This window comes from Frieseomelitta varia, unplaced genomic scaffold, assembly GCF_011392965.1.
Source record: "Frieseomelitta varia isolate USP_RPSP 00005682 unplaced genomic scaffold, Fvar_1.2 scaffold_954, whole genome shotgun sequence".
In the NCBI taxonomy this organism is placed as follows: domain Eukaryota; kingdom Metazoa; phylum Arthropoda; class Insecta; order Hymenoptera; family Apidae; genus Frieseomelitta; species Frieseomelitta varia.
This window is the reverse complement of record NW_025110761.1, coordinates 241,671-268,774: the sequence shown is the minus strand read 5'-3', so window position 1 is coordinate 268,774 and position 27,104 is coordinate 241,671. Positions and strand designations below refer to the sequence as shown.

Here is a 27,104-nt window from a genome sequence, read left to right as displayed (position 1 = left end):
GGACGAGCCGACTCGAATCCATTCGACGCCACTAAATTATAGTTACGCACGCGCTCTTTTCGCAGAGTTTTTTTTTTTTTTTCTTTTTTTCGACCGAAATTCGTGGCATTCTCCGCGCCGATGTTTGCACGCGTGCAAATCTTTTAATGGAACGTGTCGCGGCCACAAAGTATTCAATTTATTCGTCAACTTTCAGCGCTCGGCTCGTTCTGAAATATGTGTAGCTGCGATTAGCGTAGCGTTCGGGAGACGCTCGTTCCGAATTCGTGCGTTTGCAGATAAATTCGAATCACCTTCGAATATCAATCGAAATGCTCGTGGAAATTTTAAACCTTGATTGGAGATCGAACGTACGATACTGTGAAAATTTTCATTAGTTTTAGAATGTTTATGATGGTTTAAAAAATTGAAATGAATGACATGTATTTCTGTAGCTCGATCATGGTTTATAAAATCTATCGCAAATAAAAACTTCAATTTAAGAAAGAAGTATATTCTTTGGTAATTTTCGATTGCAAGTAAATTCTTTTTTCCCAGTTAAGCAAACGATCGAAGAAGTAGCGATGTAATTTTTATTTATTAGAAATAAACTGGAGGATTATCTGCAAGTTTAAATAACTTTGGGAAAAAATTATGTGCATGAAAATATAAAGAATCCAGACAATGTATACGTAAAATATCGAATGCGGAGTTCATGTTTCTTAAATTCAGTTTCAATTCACGGCGAACAAACTGTTGTGCAACTAAGTGTGTTCCCTTCTGAGATTATTTTCCGCATTATCTGGTCGAAAGTATGATCTCGCGGCGGCGGATTAAATCTGCTGTATTTTTTCAAGGAATTAAACTCCCGCCATCCCGCCCCCTCCCCCTCTATAAATAAAATGAGCAGAAGAATTTCAAACAGTGCAGTTTCGCTTAAGAGGTTCGCTGCGAGATGCGTTTGCGCAGCATAATATAGAATTCCGCTATTAAAGCTAAACGAAGGTAAAACGAACTTCTCCGGCCGGGAGCTGGCGCATTGTAAGTGAAAACAGATAAAAACTTGGGGGTCCACGGCGGCGGTGTAACGAGCGGTCTTACACCAGGCCGATCATCAGGATGAAATAAAAGGCGACGAGGCGACGGGACGCGAACGTTTGAACGACCGATAAAAAAGGGCCCGATGTAAGTAGAGCGACGTGATAAAAAAGCAGCGGACAAATGAGCCGAGGATAATTCGACGGTGTTTTTAATTACTTGAGCGCGACACGGGTTGTCGGTACATCAACGGTGGCCGGGGGTGGATTTCTCGAGGTTAGATTTTCTTGCAGCTATTAACCGGCATGTAGCTAGTCATTAAATCACGTGAATACTCGGTAAAAAATATTTGCTGTATTATTAGCACAGCGTGTAGTTACTGCGTGATATTGCAGATAGATACTTCGTGCTAAATGTATATTTGAAATTGTTATAAAGGGGCGATGTTAAAAAATTAAATCCTAAAGGACAAGGGTGGTGTTTAAAGTATGATGAAAGTATAAAATTGTAAAATGTCGCTAAAAAAAACATAATAACATTTGTAAATATATTTTTTCTTCAATTATTATGAATCAGAAATTAAAACATTCGGCAATGAAAGATTTGATGTAAAAATTTGTCCCGGGATGTGTGGAAAAAGAAACGTGTGACTTTTGGTGATTGGATTAGAACTGCTAGAGATGTTTCGAAGTAACCTGCAATTGCTTGATAGCAATTGCTTGACGTTTGAATACTTTAGTTCAAACAGACATAAAACATCACAGAAAATCTGGAAAGTTTCAACTGTTGCAAGTTATTACACGCACAATGTCAACGTTTGTGATTCATTTATTTAGCAAGCTACAAGCACTTGCTGTTACACAGATCAATTCACTTATAATAATTAACTTTCCGGAATTTTCTCAAAATTTTACAAATTCATTCACTATAAATACAACAGAGAAGATCAATTATTACTAGACTTGCTCCTTGCTAATAAATCGTTCGTGAACTGCTTGTTTATTAACGAACTGATCCACTCTACACGGGTCGTCGATTAACACTTCGGCCAACTTCTAATCGAATATATAACACGAATCGATACTGTTCGACGTTCGATTGAAACTGTAGCTGGCTGAAATTTCAACATCGCGAAATGATTTGGCACCAGCAGCTGGCTTTTAACGGCGATCACTAATACAAGAGGCTGATACCTCTGCGCGGCGCGCAAAATCTCTCATTACGTATGCAACGGTATGCGAAACGCTGCAAGAGGCATCCTTCGTTTCACGTCGATCCGCTTATCCAGCAGTCGCAGCTTTTATGATCGCGAGCACACGGCCGTCGTTCGTTTCGAGTGGCAAGATTCATCGTTCAAGAAGCAGATGTGTCGACGCGTGTAACGCCAGCCTCTGTCGCAGCGTGTACAACGTTGTTACAAAGGCGAGCAGAACATCGACTGCAAACTATTCGATTCGCGATGGCTTCATCGAGGCTCGTGTCTCTCGTTCGATGCTATTATAAATTTGATACTGCAGATCCGGCGTTATGCAGCGTAGTAGAACTGATCAATAATGCAGCACATTGTTCTATCGTTTCCAGCGTTATGGATAAAGTAAAATTGTGTTTGGCAGGTTCTGTCGATTCAAACGATCGTACTTGTTCATATCGATTAAAATGATTGTCACAGCGTCAGAATCTTCTTTTTTTTTTTTTAAAGACAGGGATATTTTTGTCTAAATTAATATTGATTTTCGCTAGATAAACGATCTATTTATTTTAATTGCTATTATTTATGCTATGAATGGTTCATACGTATATAGAATATTTTCGTACGTATTAGAGACCGGTAGTTCTAACATCGCGTGACAATAATTCGACAGTCACTGTTTTTCAAGTACTTGTTCATATCGATTAAAATGATTGTCACAGCGTCAGAATCTTGTTTTTTTTTTTTCTTCTAAAAAGACAGGGGTATTTTTGTCTAAATTAATGTTGATTTTCGTTAGATAAAGACACGATCTATTTATTTTAATTGTTATTATTTATGCCGTGAATGGTTCATACGTAGAATATTTTTGTACGTATTACAGACCGGTAGTTCTAACATCGCGTGACAATAATTCGACAGTCACTGTTTCTCAAGCATTGCTAGCATTCAAACTACTTAACAGTCATCGAAACCTAGTTTTTAAAAGAAACGTTAAAAAAGAAAATCCTCCAACAGCTCAATTTGCGTTCCCTCCGTCAGCGTGACACTGTGATTAAGCAGATTCCGTTTGTTCCATTCGCCCCTGGTGGAGCTCCGTGTCTGCAGTAAAACCTGGAATTAATCTCGCAGCTGAAATTCAATTCGATCCCAAGAGGGCTGACGAATTATTTATTGGGTCTGATTCGATCGCGTAACCTTCGTTATAAATCGCGCGGCCGCACGCGAACCGATGTTACAATTAGCGGCGCTCCGTGGAACCGGATCGATGGTGTAATTACCCGAAAACGGGCACGGTAGTTTGTCCACGATCGATCTCGACTTTGGCGCCGTGTAAATCTTGGCGGCGAGTCGTTTGTTAACAATTGAGAATCCGTCTTTTTCTCAGTTTCGGCTGTTTCGGAAGGTTTTTTTCAACGCGGAACACGTTGAACTCGCAGAAAGTCTGACAATATTAAATCGGCGCACGTTACAGATTTCGGTATTATTGCATTATAAGTAGTATATTCATTTATAGTACAGACTTGAATGACACGCACATTGTCTTATTTAATTTTATACAACAGGCTAGATGTTGTTTGAAATAATTGAACTCGAACGCGTTCGTCTTTGTCAAATTTTTCAGAAGAACTGTTTGAACTTTCGTGGAAGTTTTGCAAATTGTCAACCGGTATGAAAAATATGCAACTTGAGAATTGAACGTCAACACTTTGATGCGTTTGAAATAAATTGTTGGAATTCGTGTCGAGATGTCACAAACTGTTACTTGAGATCACTATTTATAAATAAATCCTTTTAGTATTCTCCAAACGATTGTTCTTAGTTTGATTTTATGGATCGACGAGTCCTGCCAAACTCTGCCCTCGATGAGTAATCCCATTTAATCTCAATTCTCGCCATTTAATCTCGATCAACTCCAAAGTTGGTTGGTTATTCGACGAAATGAAATTCTGGACTTAAAAATATTGCCCCTTATCTTATTAATACAGTAAAATTTGTAACGAATTTATATCAATTGTAAATGTGAAGTAGGTAATCAAAGAAAAAAAGAGAACTTGAAGTTCTTTCTTTAAACTTGTACCAGGTAAAAACAAAAAGGAGCTGCTAAAGTGTCTCTTTGTATAATTTTCAATTAAACCATATGTTTCCATCATTAGAAAGTTGGTTATAGTTGAAGCAAATATCAAAGAATCCCCATTGTTACTCTCTTATTTCATTTTATTTCTTATTTCGTTGCCTTACACTTTAAACCAGATGTCTTCTTCAGTTGTTGGGCGTTTCAACAAGAACAAGATCAAACATTGAGAAACCCACGAACAATAGCAGAATTAAACCGAGAAATTCGATCGTTAACGAAGCCGTTAACGCGAGATCTATTGAAATTTATAAATAAACGAACATCTCCGATAAAGTCGAGGTGTATATATTCGAGCGATATACGTGCCCGGGAACGGTCTCGAGGGTGTGCAACGACAGCTGGGATATCGCCGCGTCGACGAGTCATCCGCGTGTTCCATCAATTTAATTCACCAATGCAATGCCTGGTAATTCATCGGGGCCGCGCATCGATGAGCATTGTATCTTGAGTGGACGTCAACGTTCTGCGTCGATTTCCCTTGCAATTCGACCGGCGTGCGTAATATCGCGTCGATGGAAATTGCCAGAGATGGGATCGACGTGTACTTACGGATCCGTGTCAAGTTCAGTTTCCAAATTTTCGAACTAGTCGAGATTAAAAATACTCCCGCGAATCACATTTGCAGATGTATTCGTTTTATCGTATACAGGACAAGTTAGATATATACTACATACGATTCAGTATATATTTATGTAAACAAAACATACAATTTTATACAAATCAATATTGATATCTAAGTTTCGTTTCGCGAATTCCAAATATTGCTCGAAAATGAATATATATATATATATATATATATATATATATATATATTGAATATATATATATATATATATATATATATATCAATGAGTGTAGCTTGCCAGTGTATTCATTTCATTCGAAACGTACTCTTAAGTAGTTCGAACGTTTGTAAAGTACTAAGAAGTAGTACTTGGAAATCTTGGAAATCAAAATTTTACAGAGTGATCTTTTCCGTCCCAGCGGAGAAATCCAAGTACCGCTTATATCGTGTACGTGTAATTCGTTTAAAATAAAATTTATTTTTTCCTCAGTTCTCACGTATATGGGACAGGAATAGGAATCTTTGTAAATGTCAGATGCATTCGTACTGATATAATGGTGAATATTCCTATGCATAAAATTTGATAACTTTGTATAAAGGAATAGAAATAATTTTTGTCACGTTTCAAAGACCATTCAGAAAGAGAGGTTCCTTGAACTGAAAACTGTGTTCTCAATATTAATTAATGCTAAGCTGTTTGGTGATTTTAGTAAAATGAAAGACTACAATCTTGGGAAATGAAAGCAAATGTATCAAGTGTATGGGCGTCAAATATATTTGTACAAACTCAACAAATCATAGAAATATCTCATAAAGGGTTCGGAACCTAAATCTCGCAACTAAGGATTCGAATCTACTTGTGAAGCACTCGATCCCATCTCTAGCACTCGCGGTAGCAACGCCAGGAAGAACAAATCAAGCTGTTTCCTCGAGCGCTACGTTCGGTCCAAGCGATTTTGATTCAGATGAATTAAGATGAACGCCGAGAGACAAATCGTTTGCGTTTGGGGACACGTCGTTTGCAATTCGATTTGTGCCGACGAGTTCCAAACAATTCGGACAATTATGCTCTATTAATTTGGCTCTAACCGTTCCGCTCGAGTTAACTAAACGTATTTCGAGCAACACGTGGAATAATTCATGGATCTATGAATTACAGGCAGGTTAACAGGCGACGCCAATTCCCTGGCTGCTGGCTGGCCATTCTCACCGAGTTAATGAAGTTATTTAGCAAGTCAAGTTCTACGGAAAAACTCTTCGTTCGTAATGGTCTAGTTTGGAACTATACAATTTAGAGGTATACAATGGTTGGCTCGAGTTTGCTGATCAAAGCCGGATCTTGAGGTTTCTTTGAGTCTATCGGCGCCAAGTTCGTTGTTGTAACATGCTGGCTAGACCTTCTTGTCTTGTTGTTGTTTCAGTGTATGTAATAACAATAGACTAGATTCTTTGTAAAATCGTCGTTAAAATTGAGAAAAAGAAAGATATTTCAGAAATTTGTCTCATCTGTTAAGTGTTACAACTAGATATAGGAGTAATGCAAAAATTTATGTCGATTTACTTAAAAATTTACAATTTTATAGAAATAGACATTCATTTCATTGTATCGAACATTTGTTTTTGTATATTTTTGCACATTCAAATTTTCTACGAATGCTGAAATATATATATATATCGAGCGTTGAGAATTTTAGCTTTTAAGCTCGAGCTCGGAGAGTTCCGAGCACTTAACGCTCGAACCGAGGTTGTCGACTTTCAAAAGCTCGTTTTTACAGTGCTAATTCGGATACGTATCAAACGCGTGGAAACGCGATCGTCTCGTAGTCACTGGGCGGGCGAATAACGATCGTCAAACAGCGACCGCTATTTATGGTGGACGCGCAGGAAACGAGCGGATTCGCGACGAGGGATGAAAGGTTCGCGAGGGGAGGACGAAATTTGCAGTAGCCAGCTCGGTAACAACGTGCCGCGTCGTCGTTCATTGTTTCATTGAAGGTCGTTAACCGTTGTTAGCGGTTGTTCGTCCGCTTGTCGACGTTGGTTTGCGGACCGCCGCAGGGGCCGCGAAACACGTGGCAGAATTGTCCCTCCGCGATCTGTTTATCGCGTCCAGCCGAACACGCAACGATCGCTTTTTCGCGAAAGCGACGACGATTTTCCTTTCGTTATGGTTCTGCGCGGAATTGTAAATTTTCGAGCAAATTTAGAGTAATAGGCTGTAAAAATTTCCTGGCATTGTGTTTTGATGAAACGATTTTGACGTGAAATCGTCAGGGTCTTCGTTGAATTTCAATTTCTAAAAAAATGGAACATTAGAACATCGAACGTTTGTGTATGTATGTTTCTTGACCTCTTTGCGTGTTTGAAATTGCCGAAAGTCTGGAAGTTTGATACCGACACTCAACGAATTCATTCGTTTGCTTTTAAACATGTATCGATATGTTTGCAATATGTTATTCTCTTTGAAACCGTTCGACCGAATTCGAACATTTGTACCAACTCACTGCAAATATAACGTGAGTGTTAAAAGTGAAATGTATCCTGAAACATTTGAGCGGGAGTGTAAGTGCAATGTGATTTGAAGATTTGCACGAAAGTAATTTCCCAAAGATCTTTTGAACTTTAAGGAAGAATTAGAACCAAAAACCGCAGAATTAACGCAACAATAATGTCAGTATTTCCCGCTAAGCCACCGAGAATTCGTTGGCGGACCCTGAACTTCCGTCTTAGCTTCCGTCTCTAATGAAATTAACCACGCGGTATCGGTGCGGTGCCGGTTTGAAAAGAGGCACCTTATCGCGACCGATGTCTCCGCCACCCTTGCTCTCGCATCCTTTTTCAGCGTTCAACCCCTACCGTTGCTAATGACTGTTCAAACCGACCCGGACTCGTGCACCAACTTCGTAGTAACCGGTGACACAGGCGGACCATTGATGCGCAGCCTCGTTTGTAGACGCTTCTCGTTCCGGACTTAGAATCACCGCTTGGTAAATTGGCCGAGGAACGCGTTCCTCTCGCTGGGAACGCCGACCGGGCTCTGTAATTTCGCGGCTCGGGGGCGGTCCCGTGGTAACAGCTGCTGCAAAGGATGACAGGAGCAAGAAAGGGACAAGAGAAGAAGATTGACAGTATCGTTTACCGCAACTCGGTTGGTACGAGCGAGTTTAATAAGATGATACCGTAGAGGAGGGGCCAGGCACGTGCTCTTGACTCTGGCTTTTTGAACGGGTTGAAGTTTTACGTGAGTGGTATCTACGCACAGTGCTATTTTTTTTTTTTTTTTTTTTTCTTTATCGAGAAAGTTCTAATCCTGGGATGTTGGTTAGGTCGGGTAACGACAGTTGGATTGAATCATGGGTCGTGATTCATAACGACGAAGATTTTGTTGTTATTTTTCAGCGTCGTCTTAGTTTTTTCATTTTATCTTTAGTGCTTTTTAGTGGTATGATTTTTTTCACGTGTATTTTGCGTAGCAACAAAAGAATTGTAATAAAGAATAACAATTGTAGGAGGAAATGAGCTATGGATCGGGTTGAAATGATTAGACTAAAAGTTGGAATTTCTTAAGTTTCTCGTCGTTTAACGTTGCATTATGTATTCAAAGTTTAATAAAATGGCGAGGAAAATATCGTACAGCCAGTTTTTCTGACAATTTCAATATTGTTTGAAAAATTTCTACAATCTTAATACATTGTGAATGAAAATTTTTACTTTCTTACTTTTCTTTAAAAAGATCTTTTAAAGAAAAAGACGAAAACGGGATTGTCAAAGTAGAGAGTTTACATTTTAAAATGAGACTAAATAAGTAGTTACACAATTTTTTATCTACCAAGTTAAAACAGTTTGAAAAGTTGATACCTTTTCATCGTTAGTCGTACAATGCTCTTTACTGCGTGCTTTAGTAATCTAAAAATTGTTCGTTATAGTTACGTGAACTTCCGTTCAAAATTATTTAAACGAAATAAACTTCTCCTTACGTTCTCTTCAAAAAGAGAAATATCACAATTGTAACATTAATCTTCGAAAGTAATCGATCAAAATTTCAGTAGAACAAGTTCTCTTGAAATTTCAATATGTTACAAATTTTTGAACGGCGAGCGTGGTTAGCTGTGACATTGAGAACTTCGTAAGAGGGTAAGAGTCTCGATCAGTTTGGCTTCTGAGACTCGCTGAAATCGCGAGTAACTGGCGAGGTTTTCCAACGTATACGAGCCGAGTCGTTTATTTACCGTCGGTGGTGCTGAGCAGGGTGCATTTTCGGCATAATTCTTGCCGTGCCAGCCGGTGGTCATCGGGGACGGAATTAACGATGATTTGTTTGTAGAAGAGAACAATCGCGCGGCGAAGCTTGGCGAGATTTTCACTGGATGAAAATTACCTTGCGGTTTCGCGGGGAATCTCGTCCCGATATATAATTAACTATTCCAAGACAAACTGTCTTTCAAGGCGTGGCCAGAAACTCCTTCTTCATCCACTATTAATAATAGAAATATAATTTTCTGACGGGTTTTATTGGACGCTTCACCATTTTTTTAGTAACCATCTACGAAGCTCATAAAGTAATGGAAGCATTATCGGCACATCGTTCGTGTGAAATGTTTTTCATAAATGTACCTTCGATCGTGTGTAGTTCAAAATATCATGTATTTAATTGAAATGATACTTCTCCTGACAGATTCAGAATTTATAAAAATTATCAATTTTATTAATTAATGGATATTTAATAGATAAAAAAAATTTAATATTTTCAATTATTCATAGAAATGTAAATTCAAATGAATATCCATACTATAATTACAGCATAAGTTGTATTAAATTTCACATCATTCAATAGTATTTTCATTCAATGACTACAAAAGTTTCACGTTACATGGATATATGGCTGTACAATTTGTATGCAATAATCCACAATTTAAAAAATTAGAGTTAAAGTTACAATTTAATGTAATTTTTTTTATTTACAGTAAACTGTAACTGAAGCCAAACGACTTTGCATCATCACTGGACTGTGGATCTTTATGTAAGTTTACATTCAAGATATTTTTCACCTATTAAATACTACTATAAAAACGAATATTCTACTGTGAAAACATATATAAATGTATATTATTATACATAATAATTTTGTACAACTCTGAGGTGAATGCACAAGCATCCATTAATTATATCAAAAGAGTTCAAGATTAATTTTACTACGTATTTGTTCAATATGCAGTTCTGCTACAATATGTAACATAAACAAAAAAATTAGAAATTGCTATTTTCGAAGCTATCGTCGACACATAATTCATCTTTTATCTGATCTGCAATTCCGTATGAATGCACAAATATTTCAACTCTAATTATAACACAAAATCAAACCATTTATCATCTGTTTGCCTAATGTGCAACTTGTTTCACTAGAATATGTAGCTTCGAAGTCTTTAGAAATTGCTATCTTCGAAGCTATTGATTTTCCATCTAATCTAGAACACAGTATTCTAGTTTGAATGTTTTATATATTTTCTATATGCAGTATTCTGTAACTCTAAATTTTTCATAAATGCAGAACCACTACTTAGAATATTGAAGATTAACATCATCTTGAACGCAAATACTATCTTATTTTAATGGTACCATTAGTAAATTATTTATTACCTATAAAGGATTAAAAGTTTCCGAAGCTATTATCAATACGTATGATAATACTTCTTCCATTTAATCCTTTATAGATTGCTGATAGTTATATTTACCCGTTGTTTAACATTAATTCTTACCTAGGTGTTATTGAAATTGAACAAACTGTTTCTGATAAATATATTTAGTATATACATAATCAAAAAATATGACAAAATTAGGACTCAAAGAAAATAGATTTTCCATCTTCCAATTTTTTTTTCTTTTCTCTTTTTAACTGCACCAGTCCTTGGCATTGCTCTACGAAAGGGTTAATCTAAAATGATTAGATGCGAATACTCTGCTTTGAATATTTTATACAAAATCTGCATTTCTGCAACTTTACCCCTCTAAATTTAACTCTAATTTACCCCTCTACATTTCAACTTGTCGTACATGGAGGGTTGAAAATTTCTATTTTTCTTGTCGATCCGTCGTGTTATCTAAGATGCAAGTTACCCTATTTTTCTTTTTGCAGTTTTGCAACTGTAAAAACTTATGAACACACAAAGATTCGAAATCTCTCTTTATAACACAATTTTACCAATTTACCATCTGTGTATTTACCAAATGTGCAGCTTCCTCTACATAACCTCTATTAAACTATTAAAACTGAAAGATTAAAAATCCTCTTTTACAACGTTGCAATTTCAAATTCTCTATGAACGCGCATCCGAGCCCGCTCGCACTAGTACAAAAGCTGAGGATAATTTCAGAAGTAAAATTATTCCGTTACGATACCTCCAGCCATCCCTCGTCTAATACGAAATGCTGAACGCGTTTAAAAGGTCCTTTCACGCGGCACGAAACCGAATTCCGTTGCACAAAAGAACACGCTCGTCCCCGTTCTGAAGCCTAGAAGCGACGTTCGTCAAAGTATACGAGACCACGCGTTTAGCAAAGTTTGCCCGAGGTTGGCTGGCATTTTGCGGCACGAAATTGCACGTGACACGGTAAGAAAATCTCCCGCCACCCACCCCCTTGCCCGAGCTTAGCTGGAGAAGTTGCCCGGGTAACATCCCACGGCCCATCTCCACCAGCCACGTATCTCCCTATCGCGCCGGATTAATATCACACGTGGCCGTCCTGTCGAGGCGAACGTATTTATCCCCGAAGGGGACAAAATGGAGAAGGAGCCGCGTCGACGAGGTCAGCAGGTGGTGGTCCCGCGTACGGTTTTCGTCGATCAAGACCCAAAAAAGTTTTGCCCCTATGCACGCCAACGGAATTTCGTTTGTCTGTCCTTGGGAGCACGCGAGGCGCCGGGTCATCCGGATATTCGAAGTGAATGCCGACGAACGATCCTGGCACGGGTCCAACCATTTCCGGCGAAGGGTTGCAGACCTCGGAGCTACTCCGGCATTCGGTTTCATCGTCATTATCGTTTCCAACTGCCAACACGCGGGATATCCTGCGATTTGCCGCTGCCTTTGGCTTTCATCGTGGATAAAAATAATTTTCGTTTTTACTCGGACGAACGAGCTGGGTGATTAAGGTTGGATGATCTTTTGTGGGTGGTTTCGGGGGTGGTTGATGGTTTCTTGGATATTTGGGAAATATTGCGATTAACATTTAGTTTAGTCTCAGGTGTATTTTCACACGGATTCTCCCTCCACGTATATACTTTTATAATATAAACGAAAAATGATCGTCGAGCTGGTTTCATTGATGTTTAGTTAACGTGCGATCGTGAAGTGTGGATTTTTATGTGAATTCATCATTTCTGAGGATAAGCGTGGGACATTTTGTATATTTTTCATATGCCACTACTAATGTAGTGAGCAACTGTAAATTTAGAATTCCAGCGAAAATTAGTTACACGAAAATTCGTTCCGTTCGTTGATATATTGCATTACTTTATCTTGATAATACATCGATCTGTTAACACACACTACTATTATTAAATAACATTTCAAAGTGCAATACCTTGTAAAGATTAATCAGTCGTGTAGATTGTAGTTGGAAAGTTGATGATTTATTAGAATGAAATGTCTTATGAAATCTCTCATTGAAACAATACAACGGGAAAGAAAGTATTCTCGAATGTAGCAGAGCACGTGCTTAATAATATTTCCAGAAAACTCGTACAACATCGAGAAACTTGTAATTAAACTCTGATGCAACTCATAACGTAATATCTCTCTTCAAAAAAAAAAAAGACATTTTCGAATTCAAAGCATTCTTATTTCGCGATGACACGGAAAAGAAAGAACAAATCACGATGTTGAACTGCAACGTAACATAACATAAAATGTAATGTTTCTCTTTGAAAAAAAAAAAAAAAAAGAAAAAAATATTTTCTGCAAAGCACGTGTCTAATATGATACATTTACGTAAAACTCGTACGACGTCGAAAAAAATCTCGCCGGCATTTCGAGTGTAAATGTAAATGTCGAGCGGATGATCAATGGTGTTTGCATCTGCGAGAATAATTACTATTTCCCGATTATTCGTTGTTTCGCGTCATTTCGATGATATTGTACGAATGTACAATGTGAATCGACGACGGTGGCCTTTAAGAGAACGAAAGTTCGTACGACACGAAGCGATTATGAAATCTCTTTCGGATCTATTTTCTGCTGGAGCAGGTAAGTTTATTCAACGGCTGGTAGTTCGGCAAATTACGTTATATAAAAGCACGTGCGCGAGTCAAAGAGCATTAGTGACGACCGCACCGGTGCACTGCTTGAATGTTATCGAACTTTGCCACGCAATGCTGGACCGACGTTTCATTTTGCGGGAGGGAAAAAGTATTTCAGAAAGTAACGCATTAGAGGATTGAAATGTACTAACGAACATACTAGAGGGGGGGAGGGGAAAGAAACGTTTAAGAGATAAGTGTGTGAAAAAACGTGGTGCATTTATGAAATTGGATCATGTTTGGCAAGAGTTTATATGGCTGCGGATTTTTGTGCGTGTGTGCAAAATCCACGAGAGTCAAACGTAACGAAACTATGTATAAAATATTCACAGCAGAGCGCTCGTAACAATTTTTAATCGCTCGATAAAACGAATCGCTGTTTAAATTCCATTTTTATTATCGTACGTATCTGTAGAAACATAAATTTGCATGAAAATTCGTAATCGAGTAGATATATGTCTCATTGTCAGAATAGTTTATTATCAGCAGCGTGTTAGAAAATGTTTAGTACAAAAAGTTATTAACACTGACATTGTACTGGTTTTCAACTCTTAACTGATATTGAACCATTGGAAAATATAATCGTTTAGGATTAAATTGCTTTTAATTTCTTTTAATTTTATCGCTAACCTCTTTCTTTTGTCCATCGCTGTATCTTTATCTAAACTGATTGTTCTTTTCGTTTAATAAATATTAGTCAATAGTAGCACTGATCAGTACATTAGAAATTCAGTACATTTTCAATCACGAAACATATCGATTAAAGAAAAAGCTTTGATCAACAGATGAAGGGTTGTTTTCCAAAAAAGAATTACAGTAGAACTTCATTTGTTTTTGCCAAGCAAGTGCAGTTACGCTATATATAAATGTACTTAATATTCATTTATAATTCACAAAGTATATACGTGATTTTTACTGAATACTGAACACTGTCTTGTTCTAAAGTGATTCTTCGTAGCCGGCTGTTCTTAGCATTCGTCATCCGATTTTTGCTTCTTGACTTCTGAGACTTTCAGAAACGGATTGGTCACGATTATTTCAAATTCGCACTCGAAACTCGGTAGTCGTCGCTTCAGAAACGAATCGCTTAACTGAACGTAGGGAGACGAGACCGAGGGAACTCAGACCGAAAGTCAGAGGAGGTTAGCTACTTGGGGAATCCTTTTGATTCGGTGAAAGGCTTCCGCCAGTATCTTCAAAGAGCTCTTTTGGCAAAAGTACGGCCACGGGATGCTAAGAACAGAGACTGAGAGGGGCGGCCGTTGCTCGTTTTTAATTTCGCTTAGCGTAAAAGCCGTCCCTAACGTCGAACGAACGCTGCATAAGACTCACTTCCCCTTTGCGGTTACGGTTACGGAACATTAGATGCCTCTGCCTGAGGATTTTCTGTCTGTTCGTCCCGTGGAGTCGTCTCTGTTTCCACGTGGAACGCGAAATTTTGAACGAATCCTCGTCTTTTGTGCGTTAGGCGAATTGTTAGGCCTTTAACGTCTCAATGACAGGTGGAATAATGCAGCGAACGGAGTTACGTTGGAATCATCGACAGAAATTTCACTGGGACAGAATTTTGTATCGGTATGTCGGTGATTTCAACTTCATCAAGAAAATACTAGATACATTTAAGCATATAAAAGATGCCTTCTTAAATTAGATTGTTCGATCGCAATTTAACAGGAATTTTAACGTTAGAATCACCGTACACTGAAACACGAAACTTGTATCAAAGAAATGATGTAATAAGAGTAGGAAAAAATAAGGAACATAAACTGTCGTTCGCATATTTTGGTCAGAAACCATTTCAGAAACAAATCTCTAGAAGTACATTATTGTTAATCTAATCTAAAATTTGTATAGAAAACTACAGATTAATCCGTTGTCTCACGATTTTCTTTTCAATTTCTGGTTACATATTGAAATCGTAACATTAACCCTGAGTATTTGAAGTATTTTTTATTTGTCAACGTCTAGTTTAATGAAATTATATTTAAAATTCGAATTCAAATACTATATAGCGTTAGCAAGATGCTTCTGCTTCCAAATTGAAACCGTAATTCGTGTCACGAGATACTCTATTTCGAATATTTTACACACAGACCCAATTTTCAAATTCTCTAAAAATACACAAAAATCTGCACTGCAACCATTCACCCCGCGTCCAACGAAAAACCACACGACGCATGCGTATAATGTGCCAAAATTTTCGCGCGCCATCGTACGCAGAGAGTCGAACCACTGGTGGACATAGGAAAAGTTAAACGGCAGTTACTCGCGACTTACTTGCCCGGATTTGTAGACGCGAGACGAACAATCGACGGGCGACTCTCTTTGCACGTCTCATTGAAAATCTGTCAAAGCATCGTCCGGTCAAAGCTGGTGTCCGGGCTGGTTGCTGCTCGCCGCTGGAAACCAAGCTGACCGTGTATCATTCATTACATGTAACGTCGCTGTTTGATGCGACAATTCGCGTGACAGAGGCATGCATAATGCGACACGGTATCGGATAGGGACGAATGCCAGTGACTCGGTATTTGGGAGCGGTAATCGCGTCAAGAGCGTCGTGTTTTATGCGCGGTGACAGAAACGGGATGGTGGTCCCCGTGTCGGGCGACGAATCGAACCGCGTGAGATAGGATTACCGTACGGTTCGTCGGCTTCGAGCACCCGGATGCGGATGCTGCAGCAACGTCGCGCGCGTGTCACCGTAATCTATGTTCCGTCGAACTTAATCTGGTGCCGCGTGGAAAATCGACAAGACTGGCCTCTCTCTCTCTCTCTCTCTCTCTCTCTCTCTGTCTCTCTCTGTCTCTGGTCGGGACATCACCAACCTGAAGCATAATCCGCCTCCGAGAATCTATTTACCTTTGCGGGTCATTAAACTTACGCGGTGCGAAAAGTTGGAAAGCCGCGCGAATGATCGATAGATAGGCAAGTTCTTCAGACGCCAGCGGGAAGAACAAAGTTCTGTATTGGTACAGTGGGCCATCGTGTGACAACGCTGATTAATGCGGTGACACGCCAGACTCGCGTGAAAGCACGATTATACACACCCTCTGGTGGAATCTCTCTAGTAGTTGGAACACGCCATCGATTTTACAACCCTCTATTTTGTTCGGCGATTAGTAGCGATGGGACTGAGTCGAGTTTGTCGCTGGTTTTTGCTCGTCGACTTTGGCTCCGTCTACAGGAACGTTTCGCTATCTGCAACACGTTGTTATTTGTACAGAATAAGCCCAGTGATTGGTAATTAACAGTCGTATCGTAAAATCGATAGAACTTCTTCAATGATACATTTCTTTATCTTCAATAGGGACGGAATTGTAATTCGTTGCTGGTTACGAGATTTCAGATTTTAAACTACGTTACTGAACTTTACATCATTTATTATTACTAAATCTGGTACATACACGAAGTTTTACGATTAACTTATTGTTCGTTCTGAACAATTGTGAAAAAAACTTATATATACTTCGGTTAAAAAGTCTCTATTTTCATGTCTTTCAATTAAATTTTTTCAATAAATAATTAAAATCTTTTACGTTCAGATTTAATTCTCTTGGAAGAATTATTTTCTTTTTTTTTTTTTTAAGAATTTACAAAAGATTAAAAATTTAGTTTTTCTCTATACGTATTCTGTCATTCAATTCTCTTTGAAAGTATTCTTTCTTCTTTTTTCAGAAAACTGTAAAAGATTAAAAAAGTTAATTTCAGAACGCTTGAAATTAAATTTTCATTTAGTCTTATTTCTTCAAATCTCATTCATTTTCAAAAGTATTCTTCTTTCTTTCGGCTTAGTGTTTTCACATCGGCCACTAGTGTTCAGCTGTTTTCTACATTTTGTTGCTGTTAAATTCTGCGGTTGTGTTGGATTTCTTTCAAACAAGTAAAAGTAAGCACTTATAATAATGATCTTGGGATGTGAAAGCTATGTTTAGATGGAGCTTGTATTTTTGTCTTCGCGTTTCATAAAGTGATCTGTTGTCGATAACACTTGATTGCAAAACGGCGGTGATGATTTTGTTAGTAGGAACTCATGGATAGTTCTTCAGTACCCAGTGTTCTGACTCTTGATTATTATCTAAGATTATCCTGCCTTTCTTATCTGAAAAGTATTATTTCTTCCCTCGTTCCAAGTATTTCTCAAAACTCTAGTTCATTCATATTCGAAGCTGCTTGAGCCCATCGCTACGCTTACAATGCCACCGACAGACCTCGTGTCTATCAGGATGACAGAAGGGGTTTTCGCGGGAGAGAGAGAGATATTTTCATAATCGATCTAGAGAAACACTCGGGAGAGTCTAACCCGACCTTGAGCAAACATCCATTCAACTGCTCTCGCACCGAATGTTTCTTATTCAGCGGAAACTAACGAGATCTCCAAGATGAATGTAGGTCAAGCACAGAGTGGCATTAGCCCCGAGTAAATCGCGAAGGAAACTTCCTTGCACAAGTCGAGTGGCAGTCATTTCTGCGCACGTTTCGCACCCAGTTCGTTACTTATCGATTCTCTGCTCCGGCAGAAATTGAATTGAATTAAGCCAAGGGAAAGAAAACGGGGCAAGAGAATGCGCAGGAGGAAGAAAGGAAAGTGGTGAAACGGAGGTTTAATCGGTAAGAGAAATGGAGAGATAGAATATCGAGAGAGAAAGAAAGAGAGAGAGAGAGAGAGAGAGAGAGAGAAATTAAGCAGCTGGAACGAGAAAAGAAACTGAGAAAGCGTGGCTTACTCGCGGAATTTGCCACGTTAACGGCCAGATCCTCTAATACCATCGATACCGGGATTCCAATTAGCCACTTTATCGATTTCCTAACCGGGATCCAATCCATTGATTCCATTGATTTCCTCTCGTTTCCCTCGGTAAAAGAATTGTACCAAGGGAAGACGTTATTCGCCGATGGAGCTTTCTTTCTCTCTCTCTTTTTTTTTTTTTCGTTCATTTGTATGGCAGGAAAAATATATTAATTGTGATAAAAAGAAAGGGCGAATTTTTTATTGCGAATGATTAATGAGAAAATATTTATTATACGTTGTGGTTCGCAAAAGTATTCGAACATTCACTACGGGAGAAATTTTGTAATACGTATGTATGTTCTAATTGAAATATTTCGAGACTTCGTTAACATTGCAACGACGTATAATTGTGTTGATAACCAATCTGAATTTATATAACATACATTTTGTATTTAGTAAAAGAAATAAATTTATTATTACTATGTAATATAAATTCAATAAAAAAAAAGTAATATAAATAACTATTTCATTTCCTGTTTGAACGAGGATGTTATTTTGGATATTTGCAGTTATTAAAATTCTTGATCGCCACAGCAGTAAAAGATACTTTTCATAGCATTTTGTCACTTAATATTTTAATTTTAATATCAATACCAATATCAATAGTATATACATATACGTTCCATTCTTCATACTGGAACAAACATCAACCCCCAGCTTGAAGTATTGAAACAAATTTTTCAAAAAATCGGTGTGATACCTAAAATAGAACGAACACTTTCAATTGCTTAAATTGATTAAAATTAACGAAATGATTAATTAAAAATAGAAAACTAAAAGGGTGATTGTCCGTGATCCTTACCAAGAGAGAGGCTGTTGATAGAAATGTCTTTCTTCGGCTCTCCTCCAGTCTCGTTCTTCGTGTGCGTACGTAACGTCATCCGTATTCGCTCGTCCATTTATTGTGGCGGCGACTTCTCGACGACCGAGGAAAGTTCTCTCCGACATTCTGCGAATTCTATCGGTAACCAGCCATGCCATGAAGGAAATTCCTTTCACGTAGTCAAAGGATGGGCACGCGGCCGTGTACACACAGGGCTGGCCCAAGGCGCCGCGTGCACGCCAGACTCGAGGATAAGCGATACGTACACCCTCCCCCGGTTATTGTGGGGTAGATGCCTCGATAACAGGACAGAGGCAATGCCAACAGATCTGCGTCGCTTGCATTCTACTCGTGGCGGCCTAATGACCGGGAACGCTTCTGCGTTATACCGGGACGGTACATAAAACACGAATTAACGAACGGCGGTAATGGATCGAGTGTGCTTCCAAAACGGCGATATATCTTCGTGCTTGTGAACCATCCCCTGGAAGATAATTACGTACCGATGTAACTGGCTTCGATTGTACGGCCGTGCCATTCTACGGGACATTTTGCGGAATATCTTGTCTGATTTTACTTGACCCGAGTAATTCATGTACAGGTTCTTTGATCATAATTCAAGAAGGTAATCACGATTGGTTAGAGAAGAGCCTACGTACAAGTTTGTCAAAGTAGGGTTTGGGGTATCTTGTTATCTCGTGTTAATTAATTTGTAAATATATATGTGTATATTTTATCTCTGTAGCGAGGGTGGTACTTTTCATTAATTTTGGTGAAAAATTGCTTGATACTCTTCGTGCCGATCATTTAAATTATTTAAGATGTCTCTTTCGACCGTGATGAAAGAAATATGTATATTTAGAAATAACGAATAACGTAACTCCAATACCTGTCATATTTATTCTTCGTCATACAGCGGCATACAGTGGCAAGTGTGTTCATTATTTTCATTTCCATTTGTAATGAAACGTTATTATAATATTTATAATATTATAACGTATATTATAATATAACGTTATTTTTTTAATATTTTTCGTAATAAGAATGTATGAGTTCTATACGAGTAAATATATCTACTATGTAATAGCGTGTAAATTCTGTACGTTTGTACGCTAAATTCACCGACAAAAAGCGGCCATTGAAATCAAAAGTCGGCTCAACAGTTAATGACCTGAAGCCGAGAGAAACTAAGAATCACCAAGCGACATTGATTGAAAGAATTCGCGGATACTTAACACACCGACGTTGAATCCAGTCGATTAACCGGGATTTCCAGCGAGGCGTTGATTGCGATCCAATCACAATTATCCTCTAATTACTCGAGGCTTGTCGGCAGGTTCGACAGTCTCGTCGGTGTCACGACGCGAACCTTAATCTCGGATCCCGCTGTCAGACGATCGCACGATGCGATTGCCGCGTCATCTCGTAAGCCCCTTACGCTCTCCACTAGCTCGGGCGAACTCGTCAGTCAGTTCGAGCGTTGAACTCGTACGTTTCTACATTTCGTAAGAATAAATTCCTACCTCGTAACCTAATCTGTAGTTGTGTCTGCGAGTTTTGCGAAATGCTCCCCGCACTGTGCGCAAACACACTCCGCCCGAAACGAGTCGAACAGCGATTGATTTGCCAGATTCTGTCGACTTCCGGTTGCGTCAACCAGAGAGAGGATTGGTAGAATAGTCTGTGTCGTTGGTATATATATCTCACGCGCGCCAGAGCGATCGTGGTACATGAATTTTCATCCGAACGCGTTGATCAAACATTGTTTGCAGTTTAGTCGTGCGTACTCCCGGCGATTAGCTGCCCGTTGGACGAGCTCGCTCGCATTCATATAAGATTATCCTCGTTAATTTTCATTTCGCCGCGGTGGAACGCGTTAATTCGTCAGTGGCGCTTTCCGCAACGTTGGTTCGTTGGTTCTCGGTTAATTCATTCGTAATAACCTCTGATTAACCTATGTTTATTCATTCGCGTTTAATTTCTGCGTTCTGTTCGTGTACGTTACACGTGCTCGGAAGAAAGGGTTCAAGATTTTGTTAGCCGCCGGTGTAATTTACTTTAGAAAGCGTATGAACGATTCACAAAAATATTCGAACACTGGCTACAGATGAAATTTAATAATAGTAGGTACTTGTTACGTATGTTAAATATTTGAAATATCTTGAAACTTCATTGGCATTGTAACGAGACATAATTGTAAAATTATTGGTAAAATTTGAAAGTGTGCATGAAAATTACAATTACATTTGCTGTAAACGTATATTCAATGAAAAATTAATTTAACATAGATATTAAATGTAATGAATTAATAACAAACCAAATATCTTTGTGAAGTATTATCTAATATACATATACTTAATATATTAACTGTCTTGTAATTTCTACATATATTTTTAGACTTGTTTCAAATTTATTGTTAATCGTGTTTTACATCATTACATTATGAAACGTTTTGTATAAAAATGTTTCATATAACGTGTATAGTATTCATAGAAATTTCTCATACTTTTGCGAGCAACTGTGAGTTCTAAAATTAATCCATTCCATGAAAAGTTGGATTTAGTTTAAATAACTTTCACGAGTCAGTTTCAATTTTAATATAAAACTAACACCTGCGGATCGTGAATCATCGTACGTTTTCACGTTGCATGACATACATTTCCTATTTTTACGTTTATTGATGATGAATAGTCTGGATATATATTCGTTCAAAATAAAATTTGCCGCAAAATTGATTTTAGAACTTGCGTTTATATAAAGTTTTGCATTCTTCTCAGTCAACACTGTAAATTCACAATGCCTTTTCTATTTTTACGTACGCATGTGCAACAAGTATTATCTCAAGTCCAGATCGATCACGGTGCATCGGTTTCGCGAAATTTATTTTCACCATAGTTTATTCTTCTATTGTCACGAATCCAAAAAGGCTCCGGTAAGAATATTTCACGTTTGATTTACCGTATTCTGGAACATTCCGATCCGACACGGTACCACGTAAATTCCGTTTTATCTACATGCGCGTCTCTGATTTTCAGAAGCGAGAAACACCACGCGACCATCTCTCTCTCTTGGGTGTTCCTCCACTTCCGTCGGCGGAACGTGAATTTACGGAACTTGTTCCTTGTTGTTTCATTTGTCGACGAAAATTTTCACTCTTCAGCTTTTATGCTTGCACATGTACGCTCGATGCAAAGCGCACTATAATCGATGAACCCGAGCAGGCGGTGATTCCTTGAATCTGTCTCCTTTTCTCTCTCTCTCTCTCCGAAATTATTACATATACGTAGTGCTCTAAATATTATTCTGAGATTGCATTTCAATTTTTGATAATAGAAATGGATAGTCTTTATTCGTATGATGTATACAACGACAGATTATACTTGGTTTGATGTTCCAGTATGTTTCCCTCAGCTCTTAAAAACGTTTTTATCTTTTACATTTGTTTCATCTTTCAAACTCTCACGTCTCTTTGAAAAACCAAGTTCAAAGTTTCAAAATAAAATTACGACTATCTCTACCAATATGAAATATTCTTCTCTCGACTATGGTCAGAATCAATAGGTTTGTGCTCGAATATAAATGTTGCAATCGAATCTTTTTGCTTTATATTCTCGACTCCTCCGCGAGCAACCAAGTTACTCTATTTATTTATGCATACTTCGTCATCCGCCTTTTGCATCAATCTTCTAAAGATCTCCAATCTCGTTGATACGGAAAAGGCAGACGAAAATAGCGTAATTTTCAGTAAAAGCAGCCCGAGTGTATCACCGGTAGAAATGCATTCATCCCGAAACTCGGTTATCCAGAGGAGGAGATTCGAAGAGTCCTACAGGTCCATTAGAGAATTCGGCTGCCCTTTTGATGAACATCACGACCCCGGGAGTTTTCGTTCGGGCGTAATCAGATGAGGTTGCCCGACACGTTCACCTGACACTCGCGGAATACCTCGAAAGCTCAAAAGATGAATTGGATCGGTCGTTTCAACGAGAAACACCGCAACTCGTTCCGAGCGCATTCAGAATGTCTGTGGGGCCGTGCTGTGACATCGTTCGAGGTTATTTCTCGCACGCGGTGACACCAGCGAGAACGCACCGGTCGCCTCCCAGAATCCTCGAATTCTTTTCCATAGAATTGCTGAACGTTGCCTCGAAAAATCCCTTCCCTGTTCTTTTTCTGCTGCTGTTTCTCTTTCGGACGGTCGCCGGGATGGACCACCGAATTGGTCCGCGTCGTTTAAACGCGAAACTCGCGTGGTATTGGCGTTTTCGTCCGAGTTTCGTCGAAACTCATCCCCCACCCCGGTTTTGTCATTCCTGTTCTGTTTTCTTTCCCTCGGTTTTCCAACGGCCATCGCGCCGCGCCGTGGGAATTTTTCCTTGGGAATTCGTAGGATTAACGGTATTGATTTAACCCCGTTGCGCTTGCTGTATTGTTCCGGCGGTAATTATATCGGAAAGCGTATCAAGCGATGGCTTCAAATATGCGGTAGGTTTTAAATGTAAATATACGTGGGTTAACAATAGAGCCTCTCGCAGCTGATAATTTTTAAATTTTATACGAAATTTTAAATTCCGCGGAAGTTGCGGACGTGCGTACGAAAAAAAAAAGTATGCGTACGTAAAAAAAAAGTATGCGTACGCATCCGAAATATAATGGTTTTTATAACGTATCTACGTGTAAAACAATTTTTCTACCCAGGTTCTACATTTTCGGAGGTATGCATTCGCACAAAAATCACCGGTTTATTAATGATTAATCGAGAGACAAAAGCCAGTTCGATTACGGGAATTTTTGGACGATGGAATAACTACTTCTTCGAAATATAAATACCAAAAATGCATATGTTATAGATTCAGAATACCATGCAATACTACAGTAATAACATATGTGAAACAAAATCCTGATCAAAATGGAGATGTGTTTCTGCGCGGAAACGTGATTCAAGAAGGTGTTGCTAGATTAACACGTTTGCAGTTCTCCGACCTTAGGTCAAGACTAGTGGATGTAGGTCAGCGTAGTCAGACATCCAACAAGCCACCTGTAGGTCAACCGTGCACGACGTCGAAAATTATATACCTTTGATTGAAAATGCAATTTATCTTTGGATTTTTATATAAAGAATTCGTCTGTTGAACATTACCAATTATTTAATAAACTACGGTGGAAAGTAATTAGAATATTTTAATGGAATTATACATATGAGATTAAATTTAAAGAACGTGCTTAGACACTGAAGCGGTTTAATCACGTCGTCGAAGAGAAACCATACGAAGTACTAATTATATAATCATCTGTTGTTAGAAGTTCCAATGGAATATTCTAAATTAGAGAATCTTCGTTCGTAATTCTACATGAACAATACGAATGTCTTTGTTTAAAAATCTTGAAAGTATATAAATGGTTTAGTTATACATACTTTTTTAGATGTATGTATGTATTTATTACAGTATCTATATCTATGTTATATGTACATTTCTCGCATTTAAGAATGTATCGAAATTTAATCTAAATTCTTATTTACAATACCATCTCTTTTTCCTAATATACAATATCGTTTTTCTAAATGATTTTAATTAAAGAGCCACACGTGAAGACTCAGTACGTTTACATCTTACTTAAGGACACGTTGAAAATCAATCAACTTCAAATTCAATTAAATATCTTTCTTCCTCGAACGATTTGATTACATAACCTCCTGATTAAAGAAACACAGTTTTCATCCAATATGTGTACATTATGATATATCTCAATTACTTTAAAACATATTAAAATTCAATCATTTTACTTCCCTCCGGCTTCGCAATTCAATTAAACATTACAATTTCATCCAGCCGTGCCGTGATCTCACTTTCACGTGCGAAATTCACGGAAGGGGCCGAGCGAGTTTGATATATATATATAGAGAGAGTATCGATGATTGATCGATCTCTTGCGGGGAAGAAATAATGGTCGATGAACACGGTCGGGGACGATGAACAGCCGAGCATCATTAACGCGCACGATCGCGTGGATCTCTCCCTCCGATTCTCTGGCAGAATCATCGGTCCCAATGGACGTCGATTATTCCAGCGACGCTTGTAAACGATGGTGTGTCTTTCCATTAGATCGACATTGAGCTCCACAGCAAATGTTACATCGCCGGCGGCAGCAAGCACCCTCCCCCATTGCCATCACGGTCGGAATAACAAGGTTAATTAGTCTCCGCGAGGAAGTTCTACTCGAAATCCTTCTATTAACATCGTCAACTGCAAATCCTATTATTGTTCCACGCGCATCGTTCGACCGCCATTCTGCAACTCGGCCGTTATATATCCCTCCACCCTCGGCCATCGAATCGACGACAATTAGTTCACTTATCGTCGAAATATTCCGACCGTTTCCGGTATGGAACGGGTCGTCGAACTTGGCCGAGCGGTCACGTCGCGTCAACGGAGGCGCGTGGAAATTCGGTAACGAATTTAATTAGCGTGCAGCTTCAGCCGCGTTTCGTTTCCGTTGTTTATTCCGTATGATACAGATTCCGGAATACGCTCGGCTCTTTTTGTGCACGCTGTTTCTCTTCTCAGTGGGAAAAACACGCTTCGTTTTCCGAAGCGCCTAGACCCCGAGTTTTTCACCCATTGAAAGTTAGATTTCGCGCAGTTTGCTCTTTACTAAACTAAAAGAGTTACGATCCTTTTTTGACGAGACGTATGACGATCCATTTGATCTCAGTTTAATGTGACGTGTAATCTCTATTTCGATGGTCTCGAGGAAATGAGGATGTCTCGGAGATTGTAGAAATTCGAGAGTAAAAATTAAACAGTTGTTTTTGTGACCAGATCGACTATAGTCTCGCGATCTTCTCTTCTCTTTACAATTTTGTTGCATTATTTTATTCAACTTTGAAGAGTTGGATATCGAAATGTTAGGATTTCTTGAATTTTTCTCGTAATAAAAGGGGAGAAGGTAGAGGAAAAGGAAAGAAAGTAAGTTTTTAAACATTGAATTAGTAAATTCTTTTACAACTCGATCAATTGTGTTGTTTGTTCTTGTTAGGTATATTATATATACTTTAAACATGATTTTTAAAATATTATTAGTGTGTTATCCACGGTAAAAGAGTTTTAAAAGACCTGCTGCTTTCCATTACATCCTTAGAATGTTGTATATCTAGAACAGTGATAGAGATCTAGAATTATGTGGGGATGAATGGCACCCCTGTGGGATTCAGAAGATTCGAGTTCTCAAGAGAAAACCGTTAAGTTGGTCGTAACCGATTGAAAACTTCAAGATTTAGGAGACATTGTGCAAGTCTAAGCTCTTCGTTACATTATTATTTACAAAGTTTTAAAGTTTAATCCTTATTTTGATATATTGATATTTAATAATAGATAAAACAATTTTCTACGAATGTTCCATTTTTCTAATTATCTTTACAAAAATAAAAGTATATCACTGTATTCCCAGTTAGTCAGATATACAAATTAGCAATATACAAACATATTTCTTTTTTTACATAGTAGGAAAATTATTTTTTACATCAGTTTTCAAACATTTCATAAAATCATGAGAAAACATTCAATGAATCCTTTCGTAATCCCACTATTAAAAGATAGACGGTATATATTCTATATAATAATATATATAAAAAGATAATATAAATTTAATGATAACAAACATGGGCAATATTTTTATCATAATGTTGTGATGCATATCAGTTTTTAAAAATTTCACAAAATTGTAGAAGAATACATTCAGCGAATCCTTTCGCAATCCCAGTATTAAAAGTCAGACAGCACATATTTTATATGTTGTGATACGTGAATAAACAGTATAAATTGATCGAACTGAATTGGCAAATGGAACATTGGCCTCTGTTACAACACTCGACAAAGTGTACAATAACCACGTTCGTGCCGGTTATGTACCCATTGTTTCAATATAGCCAAGTTGACAAGGCTCGATTCGATCGAGCCTCCTCAAGGTTCCCCGACCGGAAGATCAAGCTACAGAACACGTTCGATCGGGCGGAGGGTCCCGGTCTAACGTGCACATGCGATAACGAGGTTAATTAGCTCACGACGCCTGTCGGCGGTTCGTCCTGCTGCTGGAATAATTTATCGACCTGTGGCAGGCACGTGTGTACACGTAAGTTTCCTGCTCGGTTCCGAGACCGGCTGCTGACGGTCTCTGGTACCAATGCGCTCGCGCGCACGCCGCCCCGTCCTTCGATCCTCTCCTTATATCCGTGGAAAATTGTCCCGCCTAATTAATTAGCGACCGCCTTACGTGTTCTCCGATAAACT

The 27,104-nt window shown here is 38.5% G+C and overlaps 1 protein-coding gene across 4 annotated transcripts in view; it reads left to right on the top strand.

The window, feature by feature from the left end:
* The window catches only part of LOC122538050 (protein-tyrosine sulfotransferase), a 288,756-nt gene that overhangs the window by 31,061 nt on the left and 230,591 nt on the right, over positions 1 to 27,104 (top strand). For 3 of the 4 annotated variants that reach the window (XM_043671780.1, XM_043671783.1, XM_043671778.1), the window contains exon 2: positions 9,873 to 9,928. The gene's annotated coding sequence lies outside the window, so the exon portion shown is untranslated. Of the gene's footprint in view, positions 1 to 9,872; positions 9,933 to 27,104 lie in introns of all 4 variants that reach the window. The other variant, XM_043671779.1, reaches the window with a different exon arrangement.